Below are 10,000 nucleotides of genomic sequence, written 5' to 3' on the forward strand. Positions count from 1 at the left end.
CTATAAAATATGCCAGCCATTGTTATCAAGGTGTTAATGGCGTACTACGGGGATAGCGTCGCTCTCTAGCAACATTTGGAACTTAAGTTACGAGCTAAATGGCTAAACCTGGTGCGGCATTAAATCATCTTAATTACCCCCGAAGAATTCTCAACTGTTGAGAATTCTAAAATCAACGGGATAGCCACTTAGACATGTTACATCTCACTTAGAGTCTTGAACATTTTTTGCTTAACCTTTTCCGTGATGATGCAAATGTGTAGTCTTGTGGCGAATGCCAGGCGATTTTATTCACCTGTGTGTTACCTCGAGCAGAGTGGTGGAAATTGACATGTTAACCCCTAGAGTCTTGTTTCTAGACGCGCCTAAACATGGTTTACAAACAGGAGGGCAGGAGCCCCCACCCTCTCTATGAGACTTAAGGTTTCAGGGGAGGAGTTGCAAAAACAGATTTTCAGACATTAACTGGCGGATTATTGTTTTTTTTTTATGCTTTTTTTTTTTACAATCTACAAATATGGCACTTATAATGTTATTACATACAAATATTTACAGGAGATCTATTTTTGGGTAGTAAATCTTTAAGTAAAACTTAGAAGTATTCAGTCACAATTCTTAACTTCAAATTTTGCTAATTGGCACTTTTCATCTTTCTAAAGACAAATTAGAACACTCTATAGCATATATATTTCAATATTTATTATTTTCATCCAATGCAAAAATATCCTAGTTATCTATTCGTTCACTTCTCTATTTCCTATTAATTAATCAATTGATTAATTAATATATTTCTTCATTTATTTGTTTATACACTTGTCTATTATTTTATCAATTCATTCGTCAAGTATTAATCTATTTGTTTATCTATTCATGTATTTGTTTATTTATTTATGTACTTATATATTAGTTTATTTACTTATATATTAATTTTTTTCAGTTTTATATTATTTCTTTATCTTTTATCTATTTAATTATTCATACAATTATTTGTTTACGTGTGCATTTATTTATTCGTTTATCTATTTATACTCGTATATCTATTGTTTTATTTTTATCTGTTCATTAGATTATTAATTTACAATTTTTTTAATGTATTTATTAATCTATTATTTTTCTTGAGAAAATGAAAATAAAAAAAATTAATGAATAAACAAACAATTCACATCTACTTCTTTCTCTTTCTTACAATTAATCTTTTTCAACAATAAACAAAGCAGAGTACATGAGGACGGCAGAGTCAACACAATTCCGTTTCGCATTGTTCTCCTCGTCACATCTCTCCCACTTACACTCTATAATAATGTTTACATTCATTGTTCTGGCTCAAACCCGATCGTTTCATTCAGATTCAATGAGCCCATTGTGCTCAGGGTTAATAATAGTCGGGATGTATTAGAGTATAATACCAGATTATATTAAAGAAAAAAGTGAGTCACAAGTTTAGTTGCTGGAAGAAAATGGGAAATATAGACAAATTAGTAAAAAAAAAAAAGATATATATGCAAAAAGGGAAGAATAAAATAATTAAAACAAGAGGAGTAAACATAAGGGGTGGAAGGGAATGAAGATAAAGAGGAGGAGAAGGAGAAGGAAGAAAAGGAAGAGGAAGAGAAGAAGTAGGTGAAAGGGAGAAAGTGGAAGGAAAGATGAAGTAAAAACAGAAGAAAGAGCATAAGGAAGTGGAAGAGGAATATGAAGAGGAAGAGGAAAAGGATGAGGAAAAGGAAAAGGAAGATGGGAAGAACACTAAAAAGAAAGGCAAGAGGATATAGAAGAAAAGGAAGAGGAAGAGGAAGAAGAAAAGGATGAGGAAAAGAAAAATGAAGATGGGAAGAAGACTAAAAAGAAAGACAAGAGGATATAGAAGAGGAGGAATATGAAGAGGAAAAGGAAAAGGAAGATGGGAAGAAGACTAAAAAGAAAGGCAAGAGGATATAGAAGAAGTGGAAGAGGAAGAGGAAGAAGAAAAGGATGAGGAAAAGGAAAAGGAAGATGGGAAGAAGACTAAAAAGAAAGACAAAAGGATATAGAAGAAGAGGAAGAGGAAGAGGAAGAAGAAAGGGATGAGGAAAAGGAAAAGGAAGATGGGAAGAAGACTAAAAAGAAAGGCAAGAGGATATAGAAGAGGAGGAAGAGGAAGAGGAAGAAGAAAGGGATGAGGAAAAGGAAAAGGAAGATGGGAAGAAGACTAAAAAGAAAGGCAAGAGGATATAGAAGAAGAGGAATATGAAGAGGAAGAAGAAAAGGATGAGGAAAAGGAAAAGGAAGACCGGAAGAAGACTAAAAAGAAAGGCAAGAGGATATAGAAGAGGAGGAAGAGGAAGAAGAAAGGGATGAGGAAAAGGAAAAGGAAGATGGGAAGAAGACTAAAAAGAAAGGCAAGAGGATATAGAAGAAGAGGAATGTGAAGAGGAAGAAGAAAGGGTTGAGGAAAAGGAAGATGGAAAGAAGACTAAAAAGAAAGGCAAGAGGATATAGAAGAAGAGGAAGAGGAAGAGGAAGAAGAAAAGAATGAGGAAAAGGAAAAGGAAGATGGGAAGAAGAATAAAACGAAAGGCAAGAGGATATAGAAGAAGAGGAATAGGAAGAGGAAGAAGAAAGGGATGAGGAAAAGGAAAAGGAAGATGGGAAGAAGACTAAAAAGAAAGGCAAGAGAATATAGAAGAAGAGGAAGAGGAAGAGGAAGAAGAAAGGGATGAGGAAAAGGAAAAGGAAGATGGGAAGAGACTAAAAAGAAAGGCAAGAGGATATAGAAAAAGAGGAAGAGGAAGAGGAAGAGGAAAAGGAAGACGAAGACGAGGAGGAAGAGAAACAGAATGAGGAAAAGGAAAAGAAAGAGAAAAGGAAGATTAGGAGGAAGATGAAGATGAAGAGGAGAAAGAGGAAGAAAAAAAGATTAAGAGGAAGAGGAAGAGAAAGAGAAAAAGAGGAAGAGGAAGAGGAAGAGGAAGAGGAAGAGGAAGAGGAAGAGGAAGAGGAAAAAAAAGAGGAAGAGGAAGAGGAAGAGGAAGAGGAAGAGGAAGAGAAAGAGAAAGAGGAAGAGGAAGAGGAAGAGGAAGAGGAAGAGGAAGAGGAAGAGGAAGAGGAAGAGGAAGAGGGAGAGTAAGGGGAAGAGGAAGAGGAAGAATGATAAAAATGAAGAGGAAAAGGAAGTGGAAGAGGAGTAGGAAGAGAAAGGAGTCGATGTGGTAGAAGAGAAGAAATAGAAGAAGGCGTACAAGAAGAGTAGGAGAAGGAATAGGAAATTTATATTAAAAAAAAAGCTTAATGAGCTTCTCTACAATTATATTTCGTCTGGCAGTATTTGATACTGCCATTCTAAGCATACATATATACATACATACATATGTATATATATATATATATATATATATACATATACATATATATATATATATATACATATATATATATATATATATATATATATATATGTGTGTGTGTGTGTGTGTGTGTGTGTGTGTGTGTGTGTGTGTGTGTGTGTGTGTGTGTGTGTGTGTGTGTGTGTGTGTGTGTGTGTGTGTGTGTGTGTGTGTGTGTGTGTGTGTGTGTGTGTGTGTGTGTGTGTGTGTGTGTGTGTGTGTGTGTGTGTGTGTGTGTGTGTGTGTGTGTGTGCGTGCGTGTGTGTGTGTGTGTGTGTGTGTGTGTGTGTGTGTGTGTGTGTGTGTGTGTGTGTGTGTGTGTGTGTGTGTATGTGTGTGTGTGTGTGTGTGTGTGTGTGTGTGTGTGTGTGTGTGTGTGTGTGTGTGTGTGTGTGTGTGTGTGTGTGTGTGTGTGTGTGTAAGTATGTATATATATATTTTTTTCTCATAATTCGAGGTGACTGTTTTGAAGAATTTGAGTAAATCACGCAAGAACGTTTCCATCTTAATACATGCTAGCTATCATTGATCAAACAGTTACTTTCTAAATGGTTTTTGATAGAATCTCGATGATAGTTTCCATATTTTTTCCTACGATTGAAGTCAACCTTATATGCTTGTAGATATATGGTTTCTTTTTGTCACCTTTTATGAATATGGGAGAAACGTTACCTAGCTTCTATTCTCTTGGGACATCTCCGGATATGATGGATTTCTTGAAAATATTTTCTAATGAAATAAATCTTAATTTTTCATTTACTTTAAGATTCTTGGATACCAAGACTTTTTACACGTTTCAGTTTGTAGTTTACTTTGAGGTGTTTTGTTTAAAAATACTTAGCTAAAATAGTTCTTTAAGATATCATACATTCCTTCATTTGAATATTCAAGTTGACCCTTAGCAGATAATAATGGGTTAATGTGATGATTCTAACTCTTTTATCTCTATGCAACTGTAGAACTCTTTGGAGTCTTTTTGAATTTATCATCGATATTCATTTCGTATTGCCATTTACATTTATTTAGCCTTTTTAAATCTCTCTGTATTATTACATAAGTTTGATAGTCATCAAGTGTAACCGAATACTTACATTTTTTATAAGCCTGTCTCTTTTTAGCAATACTTTTTTCAGTTTCTTTGTCAAACAATTTTAGGCGAGTTTGATTTGCGGGGCGTCTGTCCTTAAACACGGTGTATGTGTGAATCATCTTAGTAAGCGTATTTTGAAATATTTCCTACATATAATCTACTATTCTTTCGCTTAATTTTGCCTCCTAATCTGTAAGTTGGAGCTCTTGACGTACCCCTATGAACTGAGCTTTACTGAAATCGGGTATTTTAGATACACAAGTATCTATTCTAATTTTTTTTAGCAGTTTGAATTTAAGCTATGATCGCTCATTGCAATAGTTTCACCAACCTCTACATCGGTTATCATGCTTTCGCTGCTAGTGATCATGTGCAAGGGTCATCCAATCAATGTCAGTAAAACCGATTATGAGAGGAAACTGCTAGATCTGCTCGATGATTAGAATACTTACAAAAAACAAAATAGCGGATTCGCAAAAGAAAAGGCGATGGAATTTAATAAGGCAGTGAGGCACATCTTAAACAAAACTACAAAAGGTAAGAAATTACTAAGTTTATGTCCTGGGCCTACACGTCCGCACAGCTGGCAGTTGGCGAGTAGCCAATGGGACAACGAGACTGGGATGAGGTCACGCAGGGTCGTCAGATCACAACGTAAATTGTTGACGGACTTTGATTCTTCTTCTGTTTTCAGTCCACTGAGGAAGGCCCAAGAGGTCGAAACGTCTGGTTCTGAATATATATATATATATATGTATATATATATATATATACATATATATACATATGTATATATATTTACATATATATATATATATATATATATATATATGTATGTATGTATGTATGTATGTATATGTTATAAGAACACCATGAACGTGTGTTTTATAAATGCAAGGTAATTATATAATCACTTAAGAAAATAAACAAATAATATGCAGCCTAATTACAATTTTAAATTAATCAGTTATGATATAGTGTCATTATTTACAAAAGTTCCAATAATTTATCTCATAGAATTCCTTAAAGTCGAACTAGACAAACATGTACTGCCACTCCCGACACATAGCATTGTTCAGTTAATTGAACTTTGCATTAAAGATTGCAAATTTCAGTTTCATGATAAATACTATGCCCAAACTTTCGGCATGAGCATTGGAAATTGTCTTTCTCCCGTGCTCAGCAGTTTATATATGGAATTCTTTGAGAGTAATATTTTAAGTAAAATAATTCCACCAGGAATAATTTGGCTACGTTATGTCGATGACATTCTTTGTCTATGGCCTGATCATTTAGATGAGTCACAATTCCTCAAACAAATTAATAACCTAGTCAAGTAAATCAAATTCACTGTTGAAGTGGAAAATGATGATGTGCTACCTTTTTTAGACGTTAATATTCATCGTAAAGAAAGAAACCTTACATTTAGTGTATATAGAAAACCAACTAGTGTAAACTCATACATCCATTATTATTATTCCTACCCTGATAATGTAAAAAAAAAATTGGTTTTCTCATCAATGTTCCTAAGAGCTTTACGGGTCTGCAGTCCCGAGTGCATTGATGAGGAAATAAGAAATGTTTACGATATTAGTTTTGGATTGAAATATCCTAAACATTTCATTGATGTTTGTTATAATTTTGCAAAGAAAACTTATTACAATTCTCAGCCTAACAAATCCAAAGTCCATGATAACCTAGTAGTTTTACCTTACCAAGAAAACTTAACTATTGTTCCCAAATTACTTAAGAATTTTAATATCAATGTAGCCTTCAGAAACAATAACACAATCAAACAATACTTAATTAATAATTCTGAAAATTGCCAAAAAGGCTGTGTGTACAAAATTCCTTGCAAAATATGTGATAAATTCTATATTGGCCAAACGGCAAAAGATCTTTCTGTCAGGATAAAACAACACAAGAAACGTGTCAAAGACGAGAATGAGTCAAGTGCCATTTTTAAACATTTAAGCATTTTTAATCATCCTATCAACTGGGAAAACGCTGAGTGATTACTTTCAACAATGATTTTGTCGAAAGAAATTTAATTGAAAGTTGCCTGATTAAAATCACAAATGATAACTTTAACCTTAACTTAGGGTTATGTGAAATTTATAATTACATTTGTAAGGAAATAGCCAATAATTACAAAATGTAAGAATGCTGGACGTGTGACCCACGCTCGGACAATTCGTCCACGACCTTTCTTAGTGTAGTTCCTTATACTCTTGTCATACTATATTATGTTTGCTGTACCCTCTTTCTTTGTAATTTACACTGAAGATGTAATATACGAAAGCGTTCTGCCCCGTTTGTTTATTTTAAGTGGTTACCTTGCATATATATATATATATATATATATATATATATATATATATATGTGTGTGTGTGTGTGTGTGTGTGTATATATATATATATGTATATATATGTATATATATATATATATGTATATATGTATATATATATATACATAAGTGAATTTAGGGAGTAGGTTTTCTTGGATACATTTTCTATTAGATAATACAGCATAGTCAGCATTGGAAATTTTTTTCCTTAAACTTTCTATCCTTCTCGCTATTTTCTTTTCTGTGGGAAGAAGGGAGAACACACTATCACCAAATGAAACTATACTGAATTTGGAAATGAAAACATGTATTACTTTCGACGGTTCGCATATGTTTTGGGTATCTTCTGGTAATTTTATTTTGAATCTACAAATCATGATCATATATATATTGTACAAAATAAACTAGGATAGGTACTTCGGTTTTCTTCTTGGCGCTACGTGGGATGCCCCGAACAGATCCAGGGTTCCACACATATTTAATTGGATATTAATTGCTGGTAGGTAATTCTTTATTAACACGGCTTCCATACAATTTAATTTACTCTTATTGCTGTTCTTTGCTAACATCAAAGTATTATCATTCAAAACTTCCCGCGATATGTTCATCTTATGTACTTTTGAAATGTGCGATTTTATTGCACCATTTTGCATATGAAAAGTAAGCCTTTGAGACAAAGTTTGAGTTGTGTATCCAATGTACTTGTCACTGCAAAGCGCACCGTGTTTGTTGAAAGGGCATGAGTATTTGTACACAAAGTAACTTTGTTTTGATATAACTTTTTCTCCTGACAAGTTGTTTTTCATAATTAGTGATGAAGTTCTGGGGTTACGATAATATATAACCAATTGTAGGGAGTCCTCTTGCTTCTTGGGTTTACAGTTTTTATATACGATATTTATAAGTACTTTTTCATCTGTTTTGTATGCGGATGTCATTGTGCTTTGGTAGGAAAAATTTATTGTATTCTTCGATTTTTCTATATTACCTAGTTCAGAATTAAATTTCTCCATTTCATTTCTAATTTCTCTATCAATATCATACATCGGGAATCCGATGTATGATATTGATATGGATAATACATATGAAGGGATCTAAAACAAGACTGGAGATACGGATGAAATTGGAACCAATGAACTCGAAAAGGACTGAGAATGAGACCTTGGTAACGGAAATAAAGACACGTTTTGAAAAATCCCCCTGAAAAGACCAAGAGAGAGTTTTACAAGAGGCTAAGAAAGGCACAGGAAGTATTCGCTGCGGACGATGTTTGTGAAACAAAAGAGGAGGGAATGGTGGAAGGAAGGGATGTATTCAAACCTTCCAGAAGATTTTAAAACCATTTTCGCGTGGCTTTGTATTTCTCTTGCGTGCGAGTGGATCTCTCTGAAGATTAAATTCTAAAACAAATATTTCTAACACAGTCATAAGATACCAAAATACCATGAATAACATTAAGAAATAGAGACAAGCTATGTAAAATTATCCAGAAGGATATGTTCTATTTGGATACGTCTCTATTATCCTTCTACATAGAGACGAATGCAGCAGCCATGCAGAAAAGTTAAAATAGGTTAGCTTAATAGGGCTTGAAGACAGTTTTTACGACAAGATCTCTTTAAGAGGTGATTCATATAAGTCTAAATGTCTTACAAATGCTTACACACACATACGCACACACACACACACACACACACACACACAAACACACACACACACACACACACACACACACACACACACACACACACACACACACACACACACACACACACACACACACACACACACACACACACACACACACACACACACACACACACACTCATACACACGCATCTGATAATTGGAAATTAAAGAATAAAATTAAGTTGTAACCGTACATGAATTTTGGTCTAGGTATGTTAGAAAATCAGAGAATAGGAGACGGGACTCAACCAGCGGTGCTTCTTTCTTGTATAGTTGTCACGACTCACCTATGCGTCAGGCTAGTCGCGACACGATCGATAAAAAAAGTTGAGCCCATGTGCAATTCGGACGAATGACATAGAGTTCAGGCAGGATGATTAAATTCTTCGTTAAAACTAAATATCATTACAGTAACAAAAATAATACATAACACATAAATGAATATAAAGCCATAAAAATAAATCAATACCTATGATAATAAAAGGAATCAGAATATTTACCAAGTAATTTATATCTCGTATGATCAGGTAGGCGAAACGAAGTCTAACTGTCACTATAAATACGGACAACGAAGGTTAAACAATTCGTTTGGAGACTGCCCGTAGTCATGGTCCAAAGGACTTGTTTAGCGGAGTTGTCATAATTCGACGATGTAGATAATTCTTCGTAGATTCAGAAAGAGCTCTGGGCTTCAACTTCTCTTCTTTTATTTTATTTCTGCTATGGCCTGAAGATGTCTCTCTGTAGTCTCTCGCCTTCCTTTCTCTGTTGACTTCTATCGACTTCTCTTGACTTCTGGGACTTCTGTCTCGGTCGTACTAAGCCCCGTTCTTATATACTAAGCGAATGAGAGCCGACGTCTCAAACATGACAAAACGTATCCAAACTAGGTAGTTTTAAGATCCTCAGCCAATGGGAAAGAAAAGTGAGCTTTTCCCACCAAATCAGGAACAACTTCGCTTCGTTTTACCTGCAATCATACGTAAAAGGCGCGCTCCACTAGACATGGTATTACGCAGTGATTAAAGAGGTCAATTATATTTATACATATACATAATAAAATTGAAAGCCTATATTCACTCAAGGCCTGCCTTAAATGACAAAAAAAGAGACTTTATTCATACAAATGAGAGAGTGACACAGCACAACCACAGGATACTACTCACGTTAAGGACGTGACACACACACACACACACACACACACACACACACACACACACACACACACACACACACACACACACACACACACACACACACACACACACACTCACACACACACACACACACACACACACACACACACACACACACACATACATGCACACACACACACACACACACACACACACACACACACACACACACACACACACACACACACACACACACACACACACACACACACACACACACACTGTCACGTATCACGAAGTGTTCACGTGCTCCCTTTCTTTGTGCGGTGGCTGTAAGATGTCAGACAGTCACGTACTTTCACCCCCCCCACTTTT

This window comes from Oratosquilla oratoria, chromosome 40 (genome assembly GCF_046742065.1).
Source record: "Oratosquilla oratoria isolate Oo_2021 chromosome 40, ASM4674206v1, whole genome shotgun sequence".
NCBI lineage: Eukaryota > Metazoa > Arthropoda > Malacostraca > Stomatopoda > Squillidae > Oratosquilla > Oratosquilla oratoria.